The following is a 24,427-nucleotide window of genomic DNA, read 5'->3' as shown; positions in this document are numbered from 1 at the left end:
AGTGGCCTGGGGGATGCTGGGAAAACCAGCTAGGTCCTCCCCCTCAAACCCGCCCCGCCTCACCCTGCCCTCTCTCCATAAACCCAGAGTGAAAATAAAGCTGTTCCCTGCCTGAGAGTTGGGGAGTCCCCAAGCATCAATCTCCCCTCCCAGTCCCCAGCCCCAGTGTTTCCCATGCTCCTTTCAGGCTTCCCACACGGGGCTCCCCTCCCTCCCTGCTTCCATTCAAGAGTGCCTTCTTCCCTTGCAGACTACGGAGCTGGCCCTGCCCTTCTCCCCAACCTCCCTGCCACCAGCCCCCTGGAAATCAGTGCTTCCTCACAGCCTGGTTACAGATGCTCAGGGCCCCACAGAAAAGACTCTTTAGAGGGTAATCTGGGCTTCTTCTGCGCCCCTGACCCTGCAGGCTCCCTCCAGCCCCAGGTGGCAGAGTGGCCCAGACAAGTGCATGGCAGACAGAGGCGCCCTGGGCCTCTGTGGAGCTGGCAATCCCAGATTCTCGGGGCTGAGACCGTCCTTGGCACACTGGGATGCGCGAGGCGGGTCTCTTCTTTCTGAACAGACAGTTCTGTTTCACGGTGTTATTTTCTGCCCTAATTTCCCCATCTATGGCAAAGCTTCTTCGTGCCTGTTCTATTACCAAGGGACCCGCCTGTCTTCAGAAATAGGTGGTGTGGCTTGTCAGGTGACCGTCTGTCAATCTGGTCCCAGGCATCTCGTGCAGGATATGTGCGATAAGTTGGCTATGTGGGCAGGCGTGGGGGATGGACTATCTCAGGATCTCTCTGGTGCCCCCTTCCCCAGCAGAATCAGTCCTGGGCAGGGGAGGAGGGAAGCTGAGTTTTGGACTTCAGAAGGCTGGTACTCTTAGCAGCTGCACTGAGCTGGGGGCCCCCAGACTTGGGGGTGCTGCAGGCTTGCAGAGGTCTTCTGGTAGCCTGCCTGTCTCCAGCCTAGCCCCCGTCATCCATCCTTCATATGCCTCTTTTCTTCTTTCTTCTTGACTGAGATATAATTCGGAAACCACAAAATTCGCCCTCCTAACGGGTACGATTCAATGGCTTTAGTATATTCACAGAGTTGTGCAGCCATCACCACTGCCTAATCCACAGCATTTTCATCACCTCGAAAAGAACCTCGGGACTCATTAGCAGTCACTCCCCATTTTCCCTCCCCCGCCCCTGGCAACCACTCATCTACTTTCTGTGTCTATGGATCTGCCTATCCTGGACATTTCATATAAATGGAATCATACAGTATGTGGCCTTTTGTAACTGACATCTTCTACTTAGCATTCCATGTGCCTCTTTCCAAAGCACAGATGTGACCATGTCACCACTTTGCTTAAAAGGCGTCAGTGGTTCCCAGTTGCCTACAAGGTGAAGTTCAGACTCTTATCTAATACAAAGCCCTTTTACAATTGGCTCCTACCTTGCTTTCCATTCACCCTGTATTCCCCTCTCCTCTGCCCCAGATATCCAGTGCTTGAGCCACATCGAAGCTTTTAAAGACACTCTTTCCTCTTCCCCTTCTGTTCCCTTCTCTCTCTCTCTCTCTCTCTCTCTCTCTCTCTCTCTCTCTCTCTCTCTCTCTGACTGCTGCTTATCCTGTAGGATCCAGCTAAAAGAATCTCACATCTTCTGTGGTGCTTCCATCACCTTCAGACATAATCACTCCTCCTTCTGAGCTCCCATTGCTTTGAGTTCGTTGTTTTTTTGTTTTGTTTTGTTTTGTTTGAGACGGAGTCTCACTCTGTCGCCTGGCCAGAGTGCAGTGGCACGATCTCGGCTCACTGCAACCTCCACCTCCCAGGTTCAAGCAATTCTCCTGCCTCAGCCTCCTGAGTAGCTGGGACTACAGGCGCATGCTACCATGCCTGGCTAATTTTTGTATTTTTAGTAGAGACGAGGTTTCACCATGTTGTCCAGGATGGTCTCAATCCCTTGACCTCGTAATCCACCCACCTCGGCCTCCCAAAGCGCTGGGATTCAAGGCGTGAGCCACTGCACCCAGCCGGGATCGTATTTTTAAGAAACAAACAAAAAACTGCATTTATCACTCAGTCATTATTTGTTTTCATGTCTGGGGTCCCTGCTAGACAGAGCTTTTAAAGGAAAAGAAGATGTCTTAATCTGTCCTGTTCCTCCACATTCCTACCTCTTGCCACTACCACTATCACCTTCACTCAAAAGATGCCAGCACCATGCTTGGCACATAGTATAGGTGTGGTAATGCTTCGTGGAGTAAAGCCGGGGAAAAAGTGTGGAGGTGATGGAGATCCCAGCCCTGATTTGATATTTTGATACCTGCCTATGGTGTGTAATTATCAAATCGGGGCTGGGATCTCATGTATCCCCAAAATATATACAACTATGATATATCAATTAAAAAAAAATAAAAGCAAGGGGAAGAACCAGAGCCAGTAGATTTAATCCAAGAGAGACAACCCTATAGAAGAACCTGGAGGAAGGAGAGGGTTCCACAACTTGGCATAGCCGGGACAGGGAGGGGTATGACTGGGCCTGCAAACTGCCACATGGGCAGTTGGAGAGGGGAGACGGTGGGGCGGGGTCGTTCCCCCTGTTAGACAGCCTTGTGGAATGTTGTGGTGGTCACTAGCATGAGAGATGGGGTGGAAGGTTTGGCAGGGGTGGGAGGAGAATGGGGAACAGCCATAAAAGAGAAGGTGGGGGTGACCTTTAGCCAGAAAAGGCGAGTACTGGGTACAGGGGAGGTTGATCCCAACAGACAGAACCGCTCACCCATGCAAAGGCCCCAAGGCAAGCGGGAGCCAGTGCCTGAAGGACCCGGGAGCGGAGCCCAGCGTGGGATGAGGAGAGAGGGCAGCAGTGAGGCTGGGCTGGTGGAGTGAGCAGCAGCCCAGTCACCCAGAGAGGTTTAGGACAAGGCCAGGGTGGCGGCCCTTACACCCGTGTCTGATAAAAAGCTCCCTGTCCTTCAAGGGTCTCTTAAGGATGAATGACCTTTCCCTGTCCACCCAGCCAGCAGGGGTAGCAGTGGGCCTACTTCCCTTGCCAGATGGAAACTACCGGGAGGCAAGTGATGGATTCTAACCCCTCTCCTTCCTCACCCAGCCCCAGGGGGAGAATTGAGGGATGGGAAAGATTTAGGTTCCTTACCACATACTGGCTTTGTGCCCTTGGATACCCTACACCAACGCTCTGGTCCTCAGTTTCCTCCATGAATGCTGACCCACTGAGGGCAAAAGTGGGATAACGATATAAACCTAGAGGGCGTTCATGAGGATTGAATAAGATAGTGTATACAAATGCTCTGAAAGGGCTGTGCTGGCATTGATTCTCCTATGTGTTGTCAGAACAAAGTGCCAGAGGCCCAGGGTCTCTGGTTTGAAGGAATCACCAAGGCCCCTGCCCTTTTTTATGCCGTTGTCTTTGATGACATTTCCAAGGGATTAGAAGCCCTGGTAGGGGCAATATCATGCTGTTATTTGAAATTGACTCGAAAGCAATCAATACTATATTTTCTGGGGGGAAACACAAATTTAGCTTCCACCCTCACTCCAAGGGTAGATGTGTGCAGAGAGAAAATACAGTGGCCCCTGGCAAGGGGGTCCCTCCCTCTTCCTGGCACCCAGGAGTTCTCAGAGCAAAGGAAAATGGGTCCTTCCTGCTGCTGGAGGATGAGTTGGGGTGGGCCCAAAGCCTTCTCCACTGGGAGTTACAGAGGCCACTGGCTCTCCCTGCTGTGGGATCCAGTTCCCAAGGAGGGTGCCAAACAGACCTTCTGCCCCTACAAAAACAAACCTGTCTAATTGCCTTTAATCTTGGGCTGTCGGTCCGCGGGTGTTGGTGCTGAATAGTAAGAGGAGATCATATCTTTCCCTTTGAGTGAAAAGTTATTTGATCTCTGTGTGTCAGTGGAAAGCCTGTGCCCGGAGAAGAGGTGGGGACGGAAGGGGAAGGTGGAAGGAGAGAGGAGCGAGGGCCTGGCTGGCGGCCGAGGGGAGGCTGCAGCTGAGGGCTTTATTTCTCCCACTAACCATCATAAATAAAGGGAACAAGCATCTCACTTGTCTTGGCTCAAGGCCATTGTTTTGTGCAGGGCTCCCTCTTCACCCCTGCCTCTCCCCACCTCGCTCTCAGGCCCAGGATGGGAAGACAGCTTGTCTGCAGGGAGAGGGAGCGGGCTGCCAGCTGTCTCACCTGAAGGGGTGGGAGAGGAGGGCTCTGAAGACCTGGATGCAGCCCCTGCCCCGCCTCTGGCCTTGTCACTCCCTCCCCAGCTCTGCAGAGGCTGCTGAGATGCCCCAGATGATTGCAGTCACCTCCACCAGTCTCCCTGCCTGCACTCCCTCCTGTTTATTCTCAGCAGTTGTCAGTGATCTTGTTAAAACAAAGCCAGGTCACAGATCTCATTCCTCTGCTCACTACCTCCAACGTGGTCCAGCTCAGGGGAGAGTCCTGGGCCCTGCATCAATCTCTCCTGTCTGGCTACACCAGCCACTCTTATCAGACGCTCTCCTGCCACAGGGCCTTTGCACCTGCTGTCTGCTGCCTCTGCCTGAAATGTTCTCCCAGGTGGCCACATGGTTGGCTTGCTCACCCTTTTTTGTTCTTCACTGAAAGGTCTCCTTTCTCAGTGAGGTCTTCTCTGGCCATCTTTGATCTAAAATTAATTAGTCCTACACACACTTTATCTTCTTTATTGTCTGGTTGCCATTGCTAAAACATAAATTCCATGAAGACAGAATGTTTTCTTCTTTGTCCAATGCTGTATGCCTGGGACATAATAGGTACTGAGTGACAGCAGGAATATTTTAATAAATGAATACCCCAGTGGACCACTGCCTCTGCCTCCTGTGCCTGGACCCTCTGTTCCTGCATGCAATCATGTGCAGTCTCCCTGAAATTCCTGCTCATGAAGGCCTCATCTCGAGCCCTGCCTGGCCAGCACATACTTCATCCCTCATGGTCCCACCCCAGCCTGTGATATGGGCTGCCCTCCCACAGAGCCTTATCATCCTGCAGAGTTTTATGGCATCTACACAGTCCTCTCACCTTGTCTTCCTAGCACTCTCTGAGGTCAGAGCTATCACCCTGGTTTACATCTGAGAAAAGAAAGTTCAGAGGTTAATGACTAATTTGCTTGAAAACACTACCACATGTAAGTGACAGGGCCAGGATTCAAACCAGATCTTAGCCAGAGCTGTCTCCTCACTGCCCAGGGTCCCAGTATACCTGGCACCGTGGAGGCAGTGGAGTTGACAGGCTGAACGGGTTGAGCTGCACATCTCATTACGTTAGCAATAAGCTACCTTGCATTTTCCGTGATCGATCCTTTTGGGATCTCACGTAGAGTGCGGGTGGTGGGGGACTTTACCGATAATCCAGGGTGATGGAAATCCAGGGTGTGAGGCAGACAGGAAGCTGTTCGCTAATGTGGGCCAGGTGTGCTTTCACGAAAAAGCATCAGCCTCGGTGTGAGGAGTCCTGCCTCAGCCACTTGCAGGTTGGGTCATGTCAGGCAGTCTCTGGCCTTGATTTCCTTATCTGTCCTGCAAGTAAGTTGGGCTAGTTACTCCTGGGGAGCTCTAGGAGTCTCCCAGCCCATCCTAGGTGCACAAGGGATCTGTGTGGAACTAGCTACTATTCTCCTACCACTTGGTCAAGTCCAAGGCAAACACCAAGAAGTATACAAGAGAGGGTGGTGGTGTGACTTCTGAGGGCCAGTCAGCCTGTGAGCTCTAGAGATGTCTGACTGTCCCTTGCTGAAAGATATTTATCTGTCCCTTTGGTGCCAGCATGATGGCCCTTCCTGACTCCTGGACCTCTGGCACGTGGGACACAGAGTGGGGCCAGGCAGGAGACGCTCATGGTCAGGTCCTCTGCCAGGAGCATTTCTCAAACCCACGTGGATCCCAGACCCTTTCCACTGGAGCTGGGGAAGCTTTGAGGTGCCTTGGCCTCCTGGTCATGCCGTGTGCAGTCACCTCTTAATTGTTGATCACCTCCTATGTGCAGGCCCTGGCAGGTGCTGGGCATCAGCTCTGAGCAAAGCAGGTGCCATGTATGTCCTCATGGACCTCACAGGCTGGTGGGGGGCCAGACACTGAATATGCTTTTTGAGTGTGGCAAAGGCCTGAGCCTGGTGGGAGCATAGAGCAAGGAAGATTTAGCCCATTCTGGGGGACAGGGATGCCTCCCACGGCAAGGGATGCTACCCAAGGCATGAAGAATGAATGGGCAATGGAGAAAGAGAAAACAAGGGAAGAACCCCTGAGAAGGCCCTGGGTCAGCCAAAGGTGTGGGGACCACAGCGTCAAAAGCTACCATCTTCTGAGCACTCCCGTGCCAGGGCCAGCTCTCAGAGATTTGTTTATTTAATCTTCCCTACAGCCTTTGAGGGAGTGATTATTCTCTCTCTGGTTTTATAGATGAGGAAACAGGTACAGAAAGTTTAAAGTCACAGAGCTTGCAAGTGGCAGAGCTAGGATTTGAACCCAGGAACCTGGAGTCAGAGGCTTCTCTGCTATATAACTAGAGAGAATGGGGATCTTCAGCAGATGCCCCTGGTGAGGTTGGACTCGATGGGGGCAAGTGGCAGGGCCAGGCCAGGCCCAACCAGAAGCAGAAGGAATGATCCTCTTCTTTCCAGCAGCAGAGCTGGCCTGACAGTACACAGATGGCCTCGGCCACAGCCCTGGACTGGCCTTGATGGCATCTGGCGGTGGCTGACCCACTCCCAGGCTCTATATCAAAAGGCCTGGGGAAATGGACTTGCTCTTCAGCAGAAGGGATTGAGATGAAACCGCAGGACGAATTTCCCAGCTGTCATGACCATACGCTATTAAAACAGGCAGCCGAGGGAGGTAGAGGCCCTGGTGGGAAAGGTTAATGGCTTGGTTGCTCAGAGCTGCTGGAGAGGTGAGTGAGGTAGGGGAAGGTCCAGGATGACCCCTCCAGGGTCTGGAGATGAGATCGCATCATACAGATCAAAAACACTGTCCCACAGGAAGAGGACACTGTCAGCTGTCCCCAGGCTGGTGCCACCCTCTTCCTGGGACCCTGTCTGCCCCAGCCCTGCCATCGGACTTCATTAAATTGCATTTTCCCAGAGCAGGGCAGGCCAGTGACAGAATGAGTCAACGCCAGCTTGCTACAACTGTCGCCCCTGGAGCCGGCAGGCATAGAGGGAGATAATTGGGAGTGGTTTGACAGCTTAATGTCTGGGGCTGGCTTCCTGGAGCAGTGGAGGGGTAGGGATGGGGCGGGAGCCAGTGAGGAGGAGGCAGGTGGATTTGGGCTGCCCCTGTCTTCAGATTGACCCCCCACCACCACCTTTCCCCTCCATTTCCCTAGCAGCAGCTTGTTGGGCAGGAAAATAAAGCACCGGGAAGGAAATGAGATCTGGAGAATAAATTAGGCTTTCTTTATTAATTTGTCAGATCTAATTAACATCTCCCCTAGGTTTGTCTTCTCTCCAGATTCCCCCCCAGAGCCAGGAGGAAGAGAAGAGTCTGGGAGAGGCCAGGTTTGGGCTTTGAAATCCCAGCCCCGGCCTCTCCCCTCAATACCAACCCCAGAGCAGAGAAGGACAGAGGAGGTGTCACTCAAAGGGGGGCCTGTGGTCCCATTCTAGGGACTGCAAGCTGACAGGGCCCCCACAGTGGATCTTATCCACTTGCCTGGGGTTCTGAGCCCCAAACACCCCTGGCATTTTACCTCTCTGTGCTTGGGCCACTTCAGAGAAGCAGAGTCAGTGCCCACCTCATTCAGAGTTGGTAGGAGGATGGCCAGCAACAGGCACTGCTCAGAGGAAAAGTCAGCTCTTAATTATTTTGAGACAGAACTTCACTAAAGCTCTGGAAGGTTCTCAGAGTTCCTTCATACTCATGATGTCACTTTGGTTTGACCCTAGCAATAATCCCAAGAGTTATAAGAAGCAATAATTGGTGTTCCCATTTCACAGATGACACAGCTGAGGCACAAAGCAGTTACATACATACCTTACAAGGCCACGCAGCAAATGGCTGGCAGAGGCAGGATCAGCGCTTAACTGAGCAAGCGCCCTGCTCCCCAGCCTCCCCTCCTGAGCATATACCTGCACCCCCACACCTGCCCCACTGCAGAGACCTGACTCACGGCTGGTAGTCTCACTAACTAACAGACGCCTCACTTCCTGGGTGTAAGTTCAAGGTCCCAGCCCAGGAGCCACCCTTGCCCATTGACTTGGGCAAGAGCCTGGATTTGCTTCACAAAGTTGGTGCCTTTTCTCATATACCCCCATCCCAGAAAGGGGCCCCAGCCCTGGTTTCAGAGAGTCACCAGCTCTGAGAAGCGCCTCTCAACAGGTACAAGAAGCCCTTGACAGAGCCACACCTTGCATACACTTTGAAGGGTTGCAAAATCCAGTCTGTTTCATATCCCGCCACACTGTGATCACGTCCTAGAGGTTTCGTTTCCTCTGAGCTACAGCCCCCAGGACCCTGGGAACGTGGGAGTCAACATTCCCACCCATCCTCCCACCCCCAGGCCTGACAGCTTGTTGCCTTCCACACCTGCAGCCTCTTGGAGGGTGGCTGCAGAGCAGAGACCCCCAGACTGGCCAAGCCAAATGGAGCCTGAAGGAAGGATTATTCGAGCAGGCTTCCTGTGTTTTAAATGAGGAAACTGAGGTCTGGAAAGAGAAAGCCACGTAGTTCACTGGCTTTTGGCAGCATCAGGATTAGTACCTGGGTCTTCTGACTCCCAACCCAGGCCCCTTTCATGAACTAGGTGTCCGTACTTGGCAAATGGCATTGTAACTAAATGCATTTGTCCCATTAGGGACTCTTAGAGCCAAGAACGGGCAGCCTCCCAGGGAAGGTGGGGTGTATGCCAGTGGTGTCAGACCAAATGTCAGTGTCCAGGGCTAGGTCCCATCACACCCCCTCCCTGTCTCAGTGACAACAAGGGCACAGATTCTCCCCCAGATCTCCTGGCAAAACCCTCAGGCGGGCCCTCACCCCAGCAGGGGACATGTGGTCCTGTTCCAGGACCTCGAATCCTGAACACGGTTGTAGCTACAGTCCCTCTTCTCCGGTAACAGTTCACGCTTTAGAGTTTGTTTTATCTGATGGTCCCCACAAACCTCAAGGGCTGGGGTGGTGGTGGTTCCCACTTTAAGAGGGGGAATAGAGACCCAGAGAGGTTGTGATTTTTCGACAGAGCTGGGCCTGGAAAGCAGCCCGTACTCTGTGGCCTTGGAGAGGAACGGTGAGCTGGTGGGGCACACACAGTACTTGGAGTCAGAAGACCTGGGTTTGAATCCTGGCTCTGCCACTAACCGTGACTTTGGCAGTCCCAAATGCCGCTCAGCTTCGGTGTCTTCAGCTGTCTCCTAACACCTGCCTTGGAAGGCTGTGCTGAGGACTTCGTGAGCACTCCAGGGCATCCACCTGAGTGTCTTCCAAAAGGCCTTACCCCAGGCTCCGGCTGCTCTCCTTTGCATGTTTGTGGGTGACGAGGGAGCAGGCAGAGATGGAATGGGGCCCTCCAGCCATCCTATGACTCCTGTCAGGCCCGGAGGCCCAGCCACACCTGCCCGCCAGAGGTGCCAGAGTGCAGGGGTGGGGCAGGCCACTGGGACGGGGACCTCTGTTCTCCAGGACTCGGGGCTGGGCATCAACATAGCTGGGTGTGGCCGGCCTGGTGAGAAGGACGCAGGGAGAGGGAGGAGCTGGGCTAGTTGGCTTCCGCTGGCCAGCCATGGGAAAGAGTACCAGAGTTCCCTTGAGGACAGTCAGAACTCTTAGACGGCAGGAACTCAGGAAGGAGACGAAGAAAAGTCCCCTCAGCTCAGGTCAAAGCCCCAGCACTGGTCCTTGTTTTCCTGCCTCCTTGGGGCTCACTGCATGCCACAGTATGAGCACAGGCCTGTGCTGGCACCTACCAGGGGGCCAGCTGGCAGAGACCCACGACACTTCCCCTTATCCTCTGCAGAGAGGATGATCCCAGCTCTTTGCAGAGCTCTCCTGGGTCCCCACCTGAAAACCACAGGACTCCAGGACCAGAGCAGGCACCACAGGCCAGAGTGAGGATGCTGATTTGCAGGGAAACAACTGAGCTGTCTGACACCTGTTGTGGACCTTTGAGGCTGCCCGTTTTTCTGCAGGCTGGCACAGGACAACTTAGAGAATCCATACAAATGAGAACAGCCGTGGCCTTTGGGGAGGGCCTGGAACCCACTTTGGGATGTTAGAAAGGGTCTGCTCTGGCCCTGATGGTCGGTCTTAGCTGGCAGCCCAGTTCATGATCCCAGGGTACCCATATATCAGTCCGCCACCTCCAGAGCAATTATTCTGTGTCAGGCAGTTGGCTAACCCTGTTCATACATTATTTCACTGAATCCTTATAGCCATTTTGTGGTAAAATATGAAGTCCATATTACAGATGAGGAAACTGAGGCTCACGGGGTTAAGGCAACTTGCCAATGACTGCAAGAGCCCATTCCCAGGTCTGTCCACCATGCAGGCTCCCTCTCTACTCCCCACTGCTCTCCTCATGGAGAATAACTACCTGATCCCCAGCCCTGGTACCTGATCCCACGGGCCCAAGCATACCACCTGAGAGTGTGCTTCCCTTGTAGTAAGAGGAATTGAGGGTGGATATCAGGAAGAATTTCTCCCCTACTGAAGGGTAGAGAACATTTTAGCAGTTTCCCAGGGATAAATGGTAGAATCTCATATGATGAAGACCTTGAAAGAAGGGGAAGAGATTATTTAATCACCCGGGTGGAGTTTTTTGGAGTAAAATCTTGCCAGCGTCAGGGGGTAGTGTATGACAGTACCTTTCAGTTGGGAAAGGCTCAGGCCCCCAACTCTGGCGGGATATGACCTCCATTTGCTGTCACCTTGCCACAAGGGTCAGGCATGGGAATTACATTTCCAAGAACTTTCTTGTCCAAGTCCACTTGGGAGCCTTTGCCAACTGGTGCCTGGGGCAGCATGTCAGGCAGGGCAGGACCTGGACCTGGGAAGGTGTGGTCCCCAGCTACCTGTCTGGGCAATAATTGGATCCACACTGAGAGCTCTGCCACTCTAAAACCCCAGTTTTTGCTCTTTCTTATCCCCTTCCCTGTAAGGAGCTGGGAGAAGACTCAGGCTGGGCAGGTTATCAAGGGCTTCAGCCTCTGCAGCCACCCTGGGGAAATAACTCTTCAGCAAATTTGTTGAGAACTTGTAACACACACACACACAGTGACTAGGCACTGCCTGCCTAGAAAGCTGGAATCTGGTCTGAAGAGAGGGTTCTAATGGAGGAGGCGGAAAAGCAAAAGGTACTGTCAGTCTGAAAGGGAGCACAGAGCACCACAACCAGAAGACTCAGGTTCAGGTTCTGGATCCACCACTCTTTAGCTATGCAAAGTGGCAAATTTCTCAACCACCAGGCCTCAGTTTTCTCTTCTGTATAATGGGACTATCACTTCCAGAAGATGGAAGTGAAGATATGAGATCCTAAAAGAGAAGCACTTCAGAGTGCCTGGTAGGTAGAAGGTGTTCAGCCAATAGTGGTGGAGATAAAATAACTTGCTGCCAGAATCTGGGAGGCAGGAAGCACGGATACTGTCCACCAGGATTTATTTTCAGGGTTGAGGGAGTCTACGAAGAAGGGGGGCTGAGCCTTATAAAAACTTGGGCACATAATCTGTCTAATCACTTTGAAGATGAAAAGTTGCTGTGAAATGGCAACCATGCTGATGGGACCAGGGCTGGAGCAAAGATGAAGAGACACAGCAGGGCCAAATGTGTAAAAATCAAATGCGTATTTTTTAATTGCTTGAGTTCACATCTCATAAAAGAAAAAATAATAAAGCGCAAGCCCTTGCCATTCCCTACCCCCTTTCTCGGCTGTGAGTCAAGAACCAGTTCCGACCAGTCTTTCTGGGGTTCAAAGCGTCTCCTCGCCCTAATCCTCACCACGACCTCCCCGCCCCCCTCATCTATTGTGGGTGAGAGGGCCTTTCCCTGAGCTGCACACTCGCTGCCACTCCCAGGGCCGGCCTCTGCCTGCTGCAATGGGCAGCACCCAGAGTGGGCAGGTCTGATGGGAGGCGGGCAGGGGGCTGGAGAGACAGGCGGCCCTCCCGCCTCCCCTGCCAGGCCTCCTGTTGATCTTAGCATATTGTGCGGGTGACATGGCGCGGCTATCTCACTATTCTCAGGCCTCAGCACTGGTTCCTCCCTAGACAATGTGGCAAGATGCCTTCCAGCCTCGCCCCTATCTGCCCCTATGCTGCCAGCAGTCCTGCTTCCTGGGGCCCGCCTGAGCCTGTAACCCAGAAGAGGCGGGGCCTTGGGCCAAAGACCCACAGAGTCAACCCTGGGCAATTGCCACTCTAGGGAACCCACCCTTTCCTGGTTCCTGCCAGCCCTCATCCCTGTGTCCTCAGAAATGGGACAGACCTCCTGCCCCTTCTCTCTCGCCCCCACCGCCCAGCCCTGACTCACCTCCCTCACTTCCCACTCAAGCTGTGCCTCTGGGACATGCCGGGACAGGGCTTCTGGTTCTGGTCCTACAGGCTCCGTCTCTGCCCGCTCTCAGTGGGGGTGGGGCAGGTGGGGAGGATGTGCTTTGACCTGCTTCTTCAGCTTCCCTCCCTCCTCCAACCCCACCCCAGGGGGGCAGGCAGGGTTGAACTCCCGAGCACCTCCTGACTGCACTGACAAGAGGCCCATCAGCTCTGTGATGCTGTAGTCTAGCTGGGGGGTGGGGTGCTGTCATCTTCACCTTACTCCAGGCAGCGTGGGGCACCAAGCCACCCTCCAAAGACAGACTCTTACCTTTGGGCTGGGTGCAGTGGCTCATGCCTGTAATCCTAACACTTTGGGAAGCTGTGGCAGGTGGTAATCACTTGAGGCCAGTTCAAGACCAACCTAGGCAAGACCCCAACTCTACCAAAACTTTTTAAAATGAAATATATATATCGACTGCCCTGGACACCTTTACCTGCCAGGGTGTAAGGCTGTCTCTGCCTTGTTGCCTCTTCCTCAACCCTTTCACACCAAGAATGTAGAAAGGTCAAGAGATTTGGGTCCTTTTTGGCTTTTCAATTAGTTAATTATATAACCTCATGTAAGACACCTCACTCTTCTGGGTCTCGATTTCGGCATCTATACAATGAGTAGCACCTTCCTCTTGATTATTCCAGAATCCAGCACCTTCCTGGTAAAGGGGGCTGGAGGAGAGTGGTGGCATCAGCACTTGCAAGTCAACCTGGGAAGCAAAGGGGGCAGCTCCCACTTCCCACCGGGGGCATGAATTGAATGTAGCCCCTACATATTTGGCCCATCAGCCTTTCTCTTACAGAGAATCTCGTTTTGGTAAATAAGCGTGACCCTCGCCAGGGATTCTGGTCCTTCTTTGATTACTCGGCTTCCTAAGAAGTCTTGATTAAAAGATTGTAGTGACATGAGAAGCCACCAGGCACCCACATCCCTGATATGTTCTCTGGGATTCGACTCTGGCTCGAAGTTCATCAAACAAACCTGGATGTGCCGGGTGTCAGGCTGTGTGCTGGGAGGTCAGGGATGAGTGTCTATCTTCATGGCACAGCCAACACTGTGTGCCAGGGAGAGCTGTTTGAGCAAGGAGCCAGGGAACCTGAGGACAGAACTGGTGGCAGTGTGGGACCTGAGTGTTGAAGGGTGGGTAGGAGTTTTCCACTGGCAGCTGGGACTGGTGGGGAGGGTGGGGACTTGGAAGGGGTGGGAGAGGGAGATGGGACTATGGGCAGGGACAGATTGTGAAGGCCTGATAAGTAGTTTAGATTTGCCCTAAGGCAGTGGAGATTGACTGAGGACTTGTGTAACAGGACCTGATTTGTATTTAAATCCACTTATTAGCAGTGTGGCTTGGACAGATCACTTCATGAGCCTGAGCCTCAGTTTCTCAGCATACTAGGGAGACAGATTACCTAATGTAATGCCCATTCGACAGCAGTGCCCAGTAAAGGTGTGGTATTTTCAGTACTGTGATTCCAGATAGGAGAGAGTAGGAGCCTCACCTTCCTGTGGAGCTGCAGGGAGCTGAAGGTCTGTATTCTAGACCTTTAGCAGAGTCAAGGGGCTATACTGATGCAAATATGGTTGGGCCCTGGGAGGGGCAGGGCTGAGGGAGCAGCTGGAGAGGAGTTTAGTGACATGCAGGGCAAGATGCCCAGGGGGCAGCGGGACACCTGGGTCAGGCCCTCAGCACAGAGGTATAGATGTGGGCCTGCCCTGGAGTGGACCGTGGATGAAACCAGCATCCCTACCCACTTCTCTCCCCTATTTCTGCCTCCAGCATTCTCCTCCCCAGAGTACAAAACTGGTGTGTCACCACCAAGTTCAAAGAGCAAAGGTATTGCCCACCCCAACCTCCCCAGCCCACATCACCTCAGGCCAAGGCAGGTGGGGTATGAGCCAAGCAGGAAATAGACAGGAGGTCAGGAATTTCTGCAGTGGGAAGTAGTGACCTTCCAGGGGACCCAGGCCTCCCAACTGCCTGCCTACTGCCGTATGTTCTTTCTCATGACACCTGGCTACCTCCTGGCTTGAGCTCTTGACCCAGAGGCAGGGTCTTTGTAACCACAAGGAGAGAAGCAAGCACAGTACATTTCTGTGGGCTTGTGTTTGGTTGATATCTCTTGCCCAGGTGCTCCTGCCCCATGACCACACTACTGAGCGAGCCGAGCCATGGAGCCAAGCCACCCAGGCTCCAGTCACTCCTTGCCACCCCTCTTCTCCAGGTCTCACCTGCCAACTCCCGCTCCCCCCGATTCCCACCAACTTCTTGGCAGCCTTGGAAGAGTTGCTCTTCTCTGCCCCTCCATGAAGGTGAATGGGGAGCCGAGAGCTGACCCATGCTCAGCCTACTCTTTCCTCTACCCCCAGACTGGTCTCAGCCCGAGTTCCCTGTCCCTTTGACTTTCCTATTTATACACAGAATTCATCCACCATATTTTAGTTTCCTAATCAAATCATTAATTACCCCAGTAATTAAATCTAATTAGCAGTGGTAGGGGCCTTTCTGAGTGCGGAGTCATTAGCCAGGGTGAAAATGCACAGGGGAGAGAGAAAAAGAATATCCATCCTTACCCAGCGTTAAAAATGAAAGCAGGAGTCACCGCTGCAACACGAAGGGCCCCTGTTAAAGCTGGGCCCCACTCATTAAGCTAATTTGGTGTGCTATCCCAGCAGCCTCTGCTGGGGCAGCCTGGCTTCACCAGGTGTGTAGAACCCCCTGCTTGGGGCTGAGCTGGGCCTCCCAGGACTCCAGCACCCCAACTCAGGGAGGGGTGTGAGAGCCTCTGCTGACCCTTCTTGAGCACCTGCTGCCACTTCCTGGGCTTCAGGGTGGTCACGGCCCAGAATAGGTGGGGCTGAGTGAAAAAATCAAGGAAAAGAAAAACAGCACCTTCCACTCCTGGGCCTTGGGAAAGGACAGAGCTTGGCAGTCACTCTCTTGGCCCGAGGCTGAGGGGACCCCCACCTGGGGTGGTTTTGAAGATTAAATGAGATTTTACATGTAAATGATGACATTACAGGTGCTTGATACCCGCAGCTGTCATTTGCCCTCTAGTTTTCAGAAGTGCTCAGCATTCCTTTTTCACCCCACAGCCCCAGGAGGCAATGGGCACAGGTGCCACCTCCAAGTTTCACAGGTAGAGGAGCTGACGGGCAGATAGGGAGACCCTGAGAGTGGCAGGGACTAGAAGTCAAGTCTCTGCACTCTGCGACGAGGAGAGAAGGGGAACAGGGGAAGAATGGGGGCTTTTCATGTCTGGAGTCCTCAGTCATATCCTTGTGCTGGGCGGCCAGGGGTTGCTGGCCCCTGTAGTCCTGGGGGAAGCGGAGGAGTCAGCTCAGCCTCCCTGAGAGTGAAGGTGGAGAGGTGGAGGCTGGGGGATGGTGCCTGCCCTCTCTGCAGCCAGCTCTTAGAAGTCCCATTGTCAGCCTCAGGCCCCACTGCCAGCAGACAGGTCTGGTTCGGAGGGTGCAGGCACTCCTTACCCAGGAAGGCTGTTGAGTGTGGTGAAGAGCATCACCTCTGGAGACAGACTGCCCTGATCAGAATCAGCCTCAGTCTGTGTGACCATGGGCAGATGACTTGACCTCCTTGAGTTTTCCCATCTCTAAGATGGGGGCAAAAATGGTACCTCGCTCCTGGAGTGTTATAAGGATTAAATGAATTAATGTATGTGGACATCCAGCCCCGGGCCTGACACAGCTCAGCAGTGTACATGTGTTAACCGTTCTTGCCATCCCTTGGGAGGGGCCTGGCAGGAAACCTGACCCTTTTGTACTTTCTCTCCCAGGGAGGGAAGGAGGGGAACACTTGAGCCCCGTCTTCTGCTGCTGCTAAGGGGATGGGCCCAACCTTGAGGTGGCCAAAGGAAGCTGGCAACACTCTTCCCAGATGTGGCCATCATGGGGTTCATTCCCCCTACCACACACACGCACACCACTGCCACGAGCCACTCCTGGGATTTCAGGGGCCCCTCTGTCAGGGCCAAGAGGGCACAGGAATGGAAGGAGGGAAGGGAAGGGAAGCAGGTGGCCACTGAGGCTGGGCTGCCTCTGCAGCTGGGTGCGAGCCCCAAGCCTACGTGCTGGCTCCTCCGTGAGGCAGGATGCAGGGCAGGCCCTGGCACGCCAGCGCTACCCGGTGACTCCTGAAACCCCGACAAGTCTGAGCTGGAAGCAGGGCTGGGCAAGACTCCTGAGAGATTTGTGTTGGGCAGAGGGATGGTTGGGGAGGGGAAGGATGGGGAAGACCCCACTCTCGAAACTCTGACACCACTCCGGATGCTGGAAGGGAGCAGGTAGGGCTGGGGACATGTGGCCAGGCTCAGGAGTTCCACCTTCTGCCTCTCAGGCCCCTCACCCGACATGCCCCTGCCTGGTGGGGCAGGAAGAAGACAAGCCGCAGCAGCGGAGGGATGTGCTCCCCTCAGCATTTTGCCAAGTGATGATTTAAGTGCTGCCGAGAAAGAGGGAGGAAGAGAGGATGATAGCTGGGAGCAGGGCAGGCCAGGCAGGAGGGCTCCCAGGAGACTCCTGGGACTGGGAGGTCATTTTATACAGGAGCCCTCCCTCCAACCAAATGAGGTAGGTGTGCTTCAGCCCATTCACAGGTGAAAAGGCTGGGTTTCGGGCAAGTGATGAGACTTGTTCATAGGCCCTACTGCTGGTAAATTGCCAAAGCTGACATTAGCACCAGGACAAACAGGGAAGCATCTGCCCTCCCACCGCCCCTTTCAGCCTTCTGGGCACTGGGGAAAGGGACAGCCCAGGGACCTGCCCTGTTGTGACCAAGCGAGAGCAAGGCAGAGAGTAGGCACACCGTGCCCCATGGCAGACAGACCACCCACGCCTCCAGCTCAGCCAGCCTCTCCCCAAAACCCTAAGTCATGACCTTTTGAAGACCCCACTTTCCCTGCCCACCTCAAGATGGGGGACTCTCAGATGGAAAGAAAACTGTGAGCCGTGGCTGCTTGCCCTCCAGGGTGACCCCGAGCTGGGGCTAGGTTTAGACCTGGAGCCCCAGAGGAGCTGAGCTCAGGGCTGCTGCTGCACTGAGGGCCATGCTTGGAGCTTGCTTTGTTCTGTGGTTAAACCGGGAAGAGGTTAACACTAGCACTGGGGTCAGGACCTGGGTTTGTGTTGTGGTCTAGGTTGGCGCTGATGTTGATACCTGGGCGGGGGCTACTCTTGGGGTTTCGTGGGTGGTTGGGGAGAATGCTTTTGGTGGTTAACACTGGGGCAGATACATTGAGTTGGAGTGTTTCAGCTCACGCTGGTGTCCTCGGAGAGTGTGGATGAGTTTGGGAGGCCCAGCACTGGTTGAACAAAAGGCCATTGCTTATGTGTGGAAGAGAACTGCTCATTTTCACTGGAACCTTGGCCAGGGAAAGAATCAGGGTTGGGGTGGTAGCTGAACCCAAAAGCAGGTTGAAGTGGGTGCCGTGAAGTGAGTGGCTTCTGCAGTGATGGAAGGGCCATTCAGAGAGTCCATGGCCCTGTCCCCCAGTTCCTCCATCTCTGTTGCATCCTGTGATGTAGAACTCTCCCCACCCCAGACCCAACCCAGATGTACCCAGACATAAGCCTGAACATCTGGGCACAGGCTGGTCTCCCCTCTGTGGGGTTTGGGTTCTCTCATCAGCCAAGGGAACACCAGGCCAAGGGTTTTGCCTCCTTTTACCCCAGCAGTCCTGAGGCCCTGATCTGCTGGTGCCTGGGGGACCACCCTCCTGGCCCACCTCCAGCACCCTGGCTGGAGACCTTTGGTAGGGGCTCCTGGGGCCACACTGGCTGAAGAAGTCAAGAGAAAACTCTACTTTAAGACTTTGCCCCTTCCATTTCCCACCTCCTTTTCTTGTCTGGCCCCAGACCCTGGTCACTGAAATACATCTGATAAAGACTACTGCCCCCAACTCTGAGGTCCCTGATCCAGGAGCAGAGCTCATAGGGTGGCAAGGAAGCAAGGAACGGGTTTTTCTGGGGGGATGGATTCAGCCCTGAGCCAGGATATATGGAAAGAGAGACTGGTTTGCTAGGGTCTCAGTCCAGGTCGTGCCACCTGAGACACTGCAGGGTGAGCCCCAAGGAGGGGCTGCGAGGAGAGTAGCTCCCACCCTCTCCTCCAGCATCACAGCTCCCTTTCCTGGCACTGCCTAAATCCAGGTACAGAATATGCCCAGAGCACCTTGTGCCAAGGCCTGCTGCAGTTCTCGTATCATCTGTACAGGGAAGGGTTCACCAGAAGGCCCAGCCTCCCTGGGAATGGTATGTCTAAGCCAGACCTTATGTGCCATTTGAGCACAGTATCACTCATTGGGTCCAGACCAGTGGGTTCTACCCAGAAATGAAATAGCAGGTTTGGTGCCTGTGCAGATACCTCCTTCTTCTCAAGCTGCTTCGGAAGCAGGTGGAGGGAAGAGATTGCTCTGGGACCCTGGTCACTGATCCCCACTCCCTGTCCAAGAGTTCAAGCTTACCACTGTGCTGTGGCTACAAAGTATCATCTCAGGGGTCACTGCCGTGGGATTGGTGAGACCAAGGCCTTTTGAGGGGATGGGGTCGAGAGCTCTCCATCCCACTGTCGCTCTAGCAGCCCTCACCTGCTGCTCCGGCAGTGGGCGCTGAGCTCCTAGTCTTGCTGCCTGGTTGGAATGTGCATGTCCGACCTCCGGAGCAGTCAGGTTGCCTTCTCCTCATTGCCCCTCCAGCAGCAAGACCCCACCCATGCCCTAAAGCCTGAACCAATAGTCCCTCACTTTGCAGCTCCCTCCCCTGGCAGATTGCCTCTGGGCAGACAGAATTCTGCCTCCAAAGCCTTGCCTAGGAGCAGGAGGTGCCTGGGGCATGGATGGAGGTGCTGGGAGTGCCAGATGCCAGCCCTGGGTGGGACGGGCTCAAGGGCTGGTGCTGTAGGGTCCGAATGCCACAGGGAAGGTGTGCGGGCACATGCGTGTGGTGCTCCTGAGGCTGCGAGGCGGGAACCTGCCAGTCTCTGCAATCAGGCCCTCCTGTGTTCAAAGAAAAGCCAGGAGAACCAAGCCCAGGGTAAGGAGAGCAAACGGCAAAACTTAATGACTTTAATATGAAAGAATTTGCCACTAATTAAGCACAAACACTCCACTAATGCACAGAACACATGTTGTGGATTTCACTTAAGCAGGAACCAAATGAGGTGAAAATCCTTCCAAAATGATAGCAGTTTACCAGCCGAAGGAAGACGCTGCCTGACCTTGTTTCAGCTCTTAGGAACCCAGCCCAGCCCCTACCTTGGCAGCCTCCCTCTCCTTCCTGCCTAAAGGTGCTCACAACACCCCACTGCATGACCCCTGTGTCCCTCCTCTCACTGCCTTACCACCCTCTTGCATCCTCTGAGGACACAGATGCCACTCCATAACCCATATTCTGACCGCCAGCTCCCCGGAGAGCCCTGTACTCTCTACCTGTCTCCCCTAAACACAACTCGCCGCCCCTCCTCCTACAGAGCCCCAGAACTCCAGATAGGAAGATGGACACCCCTGTTCCCAGCCACCTCTTGACCCTCTGTCCCTGGACAAGTAAGGACAATTCCCGGCCAGAGTGTCCCCCAACTATGTTCCCCACTCCTCTCTGCACCAGCTTACCACGGCCTGCCCTGCTCGTCCATCGTGAGCTCCACCATCCCTGCCTGAGCTTCACTCCCTTCCTCTAGTCCAATGGTCTTAATTGGGTGTGATTTTACCTGCCATGGGAGGTGCAGCCATGTCTAGGGTGATTTTGTCATTACAAGTGGAGGTGGTGCTCTTGGGTATGGCCAAGGATCTTGCTAAACTTCTGCAACACAAAGGACAAGTCCCCCTCCAAAATGTCACTAGTGCAGAGGCCATTCATGCCCTGGGGGAGTAGCCTCATCAGGATCACAGGGTGGGCTTAGAGCTGGGTTGGGAATCAGGAAACCAGCGCACCTTATTTCTAGGTAGGTTCTTTCTCCTAGTGAATAATACCACTGCTTGTGTAGTTGTAGCTGTGGGCCGAGCACTATGCCAAGAGCATAACTGAACTATCTCATTGGATCCTCAAATCAGCCCTAGGAGATAGTACTATTATTGGCCCCATTTTTTACATGGGGAAACTGAGGCATGGAGAGATTAACGGACCTTTCTCGAAGTCAACCAGCTAAAAAAGCAGCAGACACAAACCCAGGTCTATCTGAATTCAAAGTCAGCATCATAGATGACTTTCTACACCCCCCATGTTCCTTTTAATCTCTCCTCGGTCAGATCTTCTACACAGTCATTAAGAGCTCTCACCCCATCCCTATCAGAATGAGCGTTCCCTACAGAAAGGTATTGTATACCTCCCCCACTGCCTTCCACTCACCCCACATCCATCCGAGCAGGCAGCTGCCCATAGCAGGACAGGGCATCAGGAGGGTTGGGTGCTGGGGTGGCCCCACAGGCCCCTCCTGGGATGAGGCAGATTCAGAGCCCTCTGCTTCCAAACAGGTGTTGAACATCAGCACGAAGCCTGCAGGGCTGAGACAATGCAGATGTCAATACTGAGCTTTTAAAAGATTCTCCGGGGAAGCCTGGGGAATTCTCCTCTGCTTTCTCGGCAGCCCCCCGCTTCTCCCACCCCCACACTAGCCTTCCAAAGAGGCTGCTGCCTACACTCCCCAAAATGTGTCATTAAAAATGCACACTTGCTGAGGGAAATCCAGGCTGCCGTGTCTGCTATGAGACAGTGTCGTTTGCTACAGCTGGGGTGGAGAGGGTTGGCATCGGAGGCAGACAATGGGACCTGCCTGAATCTTGGCCTTAGCCAGGCCATGAAAGGTTGGGATGGCAGAAGCCCCAGCAGTGGTGGGAGGGGCGATGAACTGGGGAGTACAGACACAAACAAGGCTAAGATCTCCAGACCAGGGCTTCAGGGATGCAGTTTGCTTGGGTGAGAAAAATATTTGTCACGTTATGGTCTGGTGTGAGGATGGAAGAGGGGCTAGGTGCTGGGAACTGGGGCAGAGGAGAGAGGAAAGGAATTGAGCAATGTCTCGGGGAAGCAAGCAGAAGATATGGGGTTGGAGGTGGGCAAGGGATCTGGCCAACCTTCCCCCTGTTGGGACGTGGCTTCCGGCTTTCCCTCCATGCAGGTGTGAGGCCTCACTTTCCATTTCTGCCTCTTGGATAATGTGCAGTGTCCAGGAAGCTGCAGTCAGACCTGAGAAATGGCTAACCCTGGCTTAGGCCCCAGCTGCTCACAGCCTCTTCCACCTGCCACTTGGGCCCCCTGTGTTTCCCGTATGCCAGGCACTGCATTACTTGAAGTCCTGGCCTTTTCCCTCAGTAGGAGAAATGCAGTGACGGGGCGCACGCACCCAGATACTGGGTCCCTGGGGGTGCAGGAACACCCAACCCTGATGGTGGGAAGAGGAGGGCTCTGGGAAGCCTCCCCCTTGAAAGTCAAGTCTAAGGTGATTCAGGAAGGAACGAGAGGGACTTGCACAGGTAACGGGGGGAGTGGTGCGATTTTAACAGAGGTGGCAACCTGAACTGACAGGATTGTTCAGTGTGGCACGGAAGAGAGAGAAAGTTGGGAGAGGAGGTAGCTGGAGGTTGGGGATGCCCAAGATAGGGTCTAGAGCCCAGAAAAACTTCATCCTGAGCTCTGCAGGAAGCCATGGGAGGATCTGAAGTAGTAAGTGATTTGCATTTTACAGAGCTCCCTCTGGCAGCTGAGTGAAGGAGTTAGAGGGCGGAGCTAGAGGCTGGAGGCTGGACCTAGCCTGAAGCAGTAGTAGACTAGGTGAGCGGTGCTGTTGGCCTGGACCAGGGGCAGGGCTTGGGAAAATGGAGGGAGGCATGAGATGGCAGGTGCTAAGGTCAAAGGAAAGGTCTAGTGCAAAGTCTCAGCCTGGGAGTATTGAGAAAATAATAAAGGGAGACTCTGCTGGAGGTGAGGTGGAGTGACGTGTGCGCTAGTGGGAGGGGCCTTAGGAGGTTTGAATTGGGGCCAGAGGGGCTGGAGAACCAAGAAGAATTCAAAGCTGTTCAGGAGGGAGCATCAGTGAGCCTTGGTGATCACTCGGCTGTAGGAGAACCCCTGTATGCTCCAGCTTTGCCACTCGGTGGCCTGGATTTTCCTGGGATTCCATTTAACCTGGGAGGTCTTCCTGGAAGAGTTGGGCAGCATACAGAGGCAGAGCAGCCACTTGGTAGACAGGTGCCTAGAAGTTGATTCAAGGCAAAGGCAGAGTTGGGTCAGAGAGAGCTGGACAGGTCATGTCCAAAGTGCAGTTCCCCAGGGTCACCAGAGCCAGTGCTCCCATTTTACAGCAGAGGAACCCACCCTACCCAAGGCCATACAGAAAAACAGTGACCACGTAGTGGGGACCAGAGCCCGCCTCTCCCAACAGCCAGGTGAGCAGAGCAAAGGTGGCAGGTACAGGAGAGTGGACCAAGAAGTGACACCTTAAAGGCTAGAGGCAGGCAGGGCCGAGAGAGAGGCTCTGTGTTCCTGGGGTGCCAGAGTGGAGTCAGAGGCTGCAGGCTGGCTCAGGACTGGTCCCATTATGGGCCATGGGGATGGCGAAGCCAGCATGAAACAGGCTTGAAACAGGCTTGCAGGACAGAGTTCAGGTGTCCTCAGCCACCTGGTGGGAAAAAGCAAAATCCAGCTCCCTGACTCATCTCTGTCCCCGAGCCTGTCCTGCTGAAGGGGGGCAGGACTTGCCAGAGCACCCCCATCACTGCCACCACCCTGGGGCTTCTGCACTGCTGGGAGTGCAGGGCAGGGCCAGCCTGGCCTGTCTGGAAGATCCTGGGCTCCTGCACTGGCTCCTTCTCGGGGCTTTTCCCAGGCTGCAGCACCCCTTCCTCTCCCACGCATCGTGCTCACCCGCCCAAGGCGCCAGGCACCAGCCCCACAGCCCATCATTAAACAGCTCCATGGGAGCTGGGGGGTCATCAGGCAAAAGGAAAACATCGGCAGTTTCTGTGACCCCAAAGAAGGGGTGGAGACACCCGACTTGGATGGTAGCAATTAGCCCCTGACTGTGGGCTCATGGGATGTTATCAGCACTGCTGGCGAGGCCAGTGTGTGGGGGGGCTTCAAGGCTCCAGGACACCTTGGAGCCGTCCCAGCATGCACTAGCCTTAGAAGGAAGCTCCCAGGACCTACCTCCCACCAGCCAAAATCTCTGCACTACAGGAGGCAGGGGTCACAGAGATGCCGGGCTAACAGCAGGGCAGGGCCAGGCTGGACTCAAGTCCAGACCATGCCCAGCCCCAGGGAGAGTTGGCTGGGGCACAAGGACAAGAACTGGGTCTGCTGAGTCTGCTTCTACTTCCTTGCTGAGCCCTCCCCGTCCTGAGTGTAGAGGGGGGTCCGGAGGCAGGAGGGGGCAGCCTGGGCACCCATGAAGCTCCTGGACTAATGAGGAAACGAGCCAGGAAAAGCTCAGTGAGAGCCCTGCCCTTGTGAATTTTGCCGACAGAATGATTAGGGTCTAGGTGACACTGATTGGCAAAACTTGTGAAAGGAGGGGGCCCCAGATAGGTGGCAGGGGGGTGTCCTGATCCCACGCTCCTCCGTACCGGCTTCCCTTCCAGGTGGAGCTGGCCTTGGCTTCAGAAAGTATGGAGCCAGCCAGCCCTGGGAGTCGACATTCAGGGAAGTGGCTGCACTGGGAGGAGGGGGCCTATACCCTTTAGGTCACTGTGCTGACCCAGCAGGGTTTCAGCTGGAGGCCCTGCCCCTCCCAGTGGTGAGTCAGTCCCACTTACCACTTAGCCAGTTTCTCACCGGACATCCTGTCCCCTTCTGCCAGTTCCAGGGGGTGGGGGGGGGGAGCATCCCTGGAAAGCCCTAGAAATGCATCCTGAAGGATATCGATTTCACAGAGGCCCTATGGGGGAGCCCAGCACCAGC

At 54.4% G+C, this 24,427-nt stretch overlaps 1 protein-coding gene and 1 long non-coding RNA gene across 4 annotated transcripts in view; one reads left to right on the top strand and one right to left on the bottom strand.

The window, feature by feature from the left end:
- Positions 1-24,427, top strand: part of NECTIN1 (nectin cell adhesion molecule 1) — a 66,991-nt gene that overhangs the window by 19,352 nt on the left and 23,212 nt on the right. The gene's annotated exons all lie outside the window — the stretch shown is intronic.
- On the bottom strand, positions 4,240-7,810 carry LOC128929086 (uncharacterized). Its single transcript, XR_008475004.2, has 4 exons — positions 7,704-7,810; positions 5,362-5,536; positions 5,040-5,089; positions 4,240-4,760 (listed from the first exon to the last, which is right to left on the bottom strand). It is a non-coding gene; the product is annotated as an uncharacterized LOC128929086 (long non-coding RNA).

This window comes from Callithrix jacchus, chromosome 10 (assembly GCF_049354715.1).
Source record: "Callithrix jacchus isolate 240 chromosome 10, calJac240_pri, whole genome shotgun sequence".
Classification (NCBI taxonomy): Eukaryota; Metazoa; Chordata; class Mammalia; order Primates; family Cebidae; genus Callithrix; species Callithrix jacchus.
Note: the sequence above shows the minus strand (reverse complement) of the source record. Positions and strands in the feature narration are given on the sequence as shown.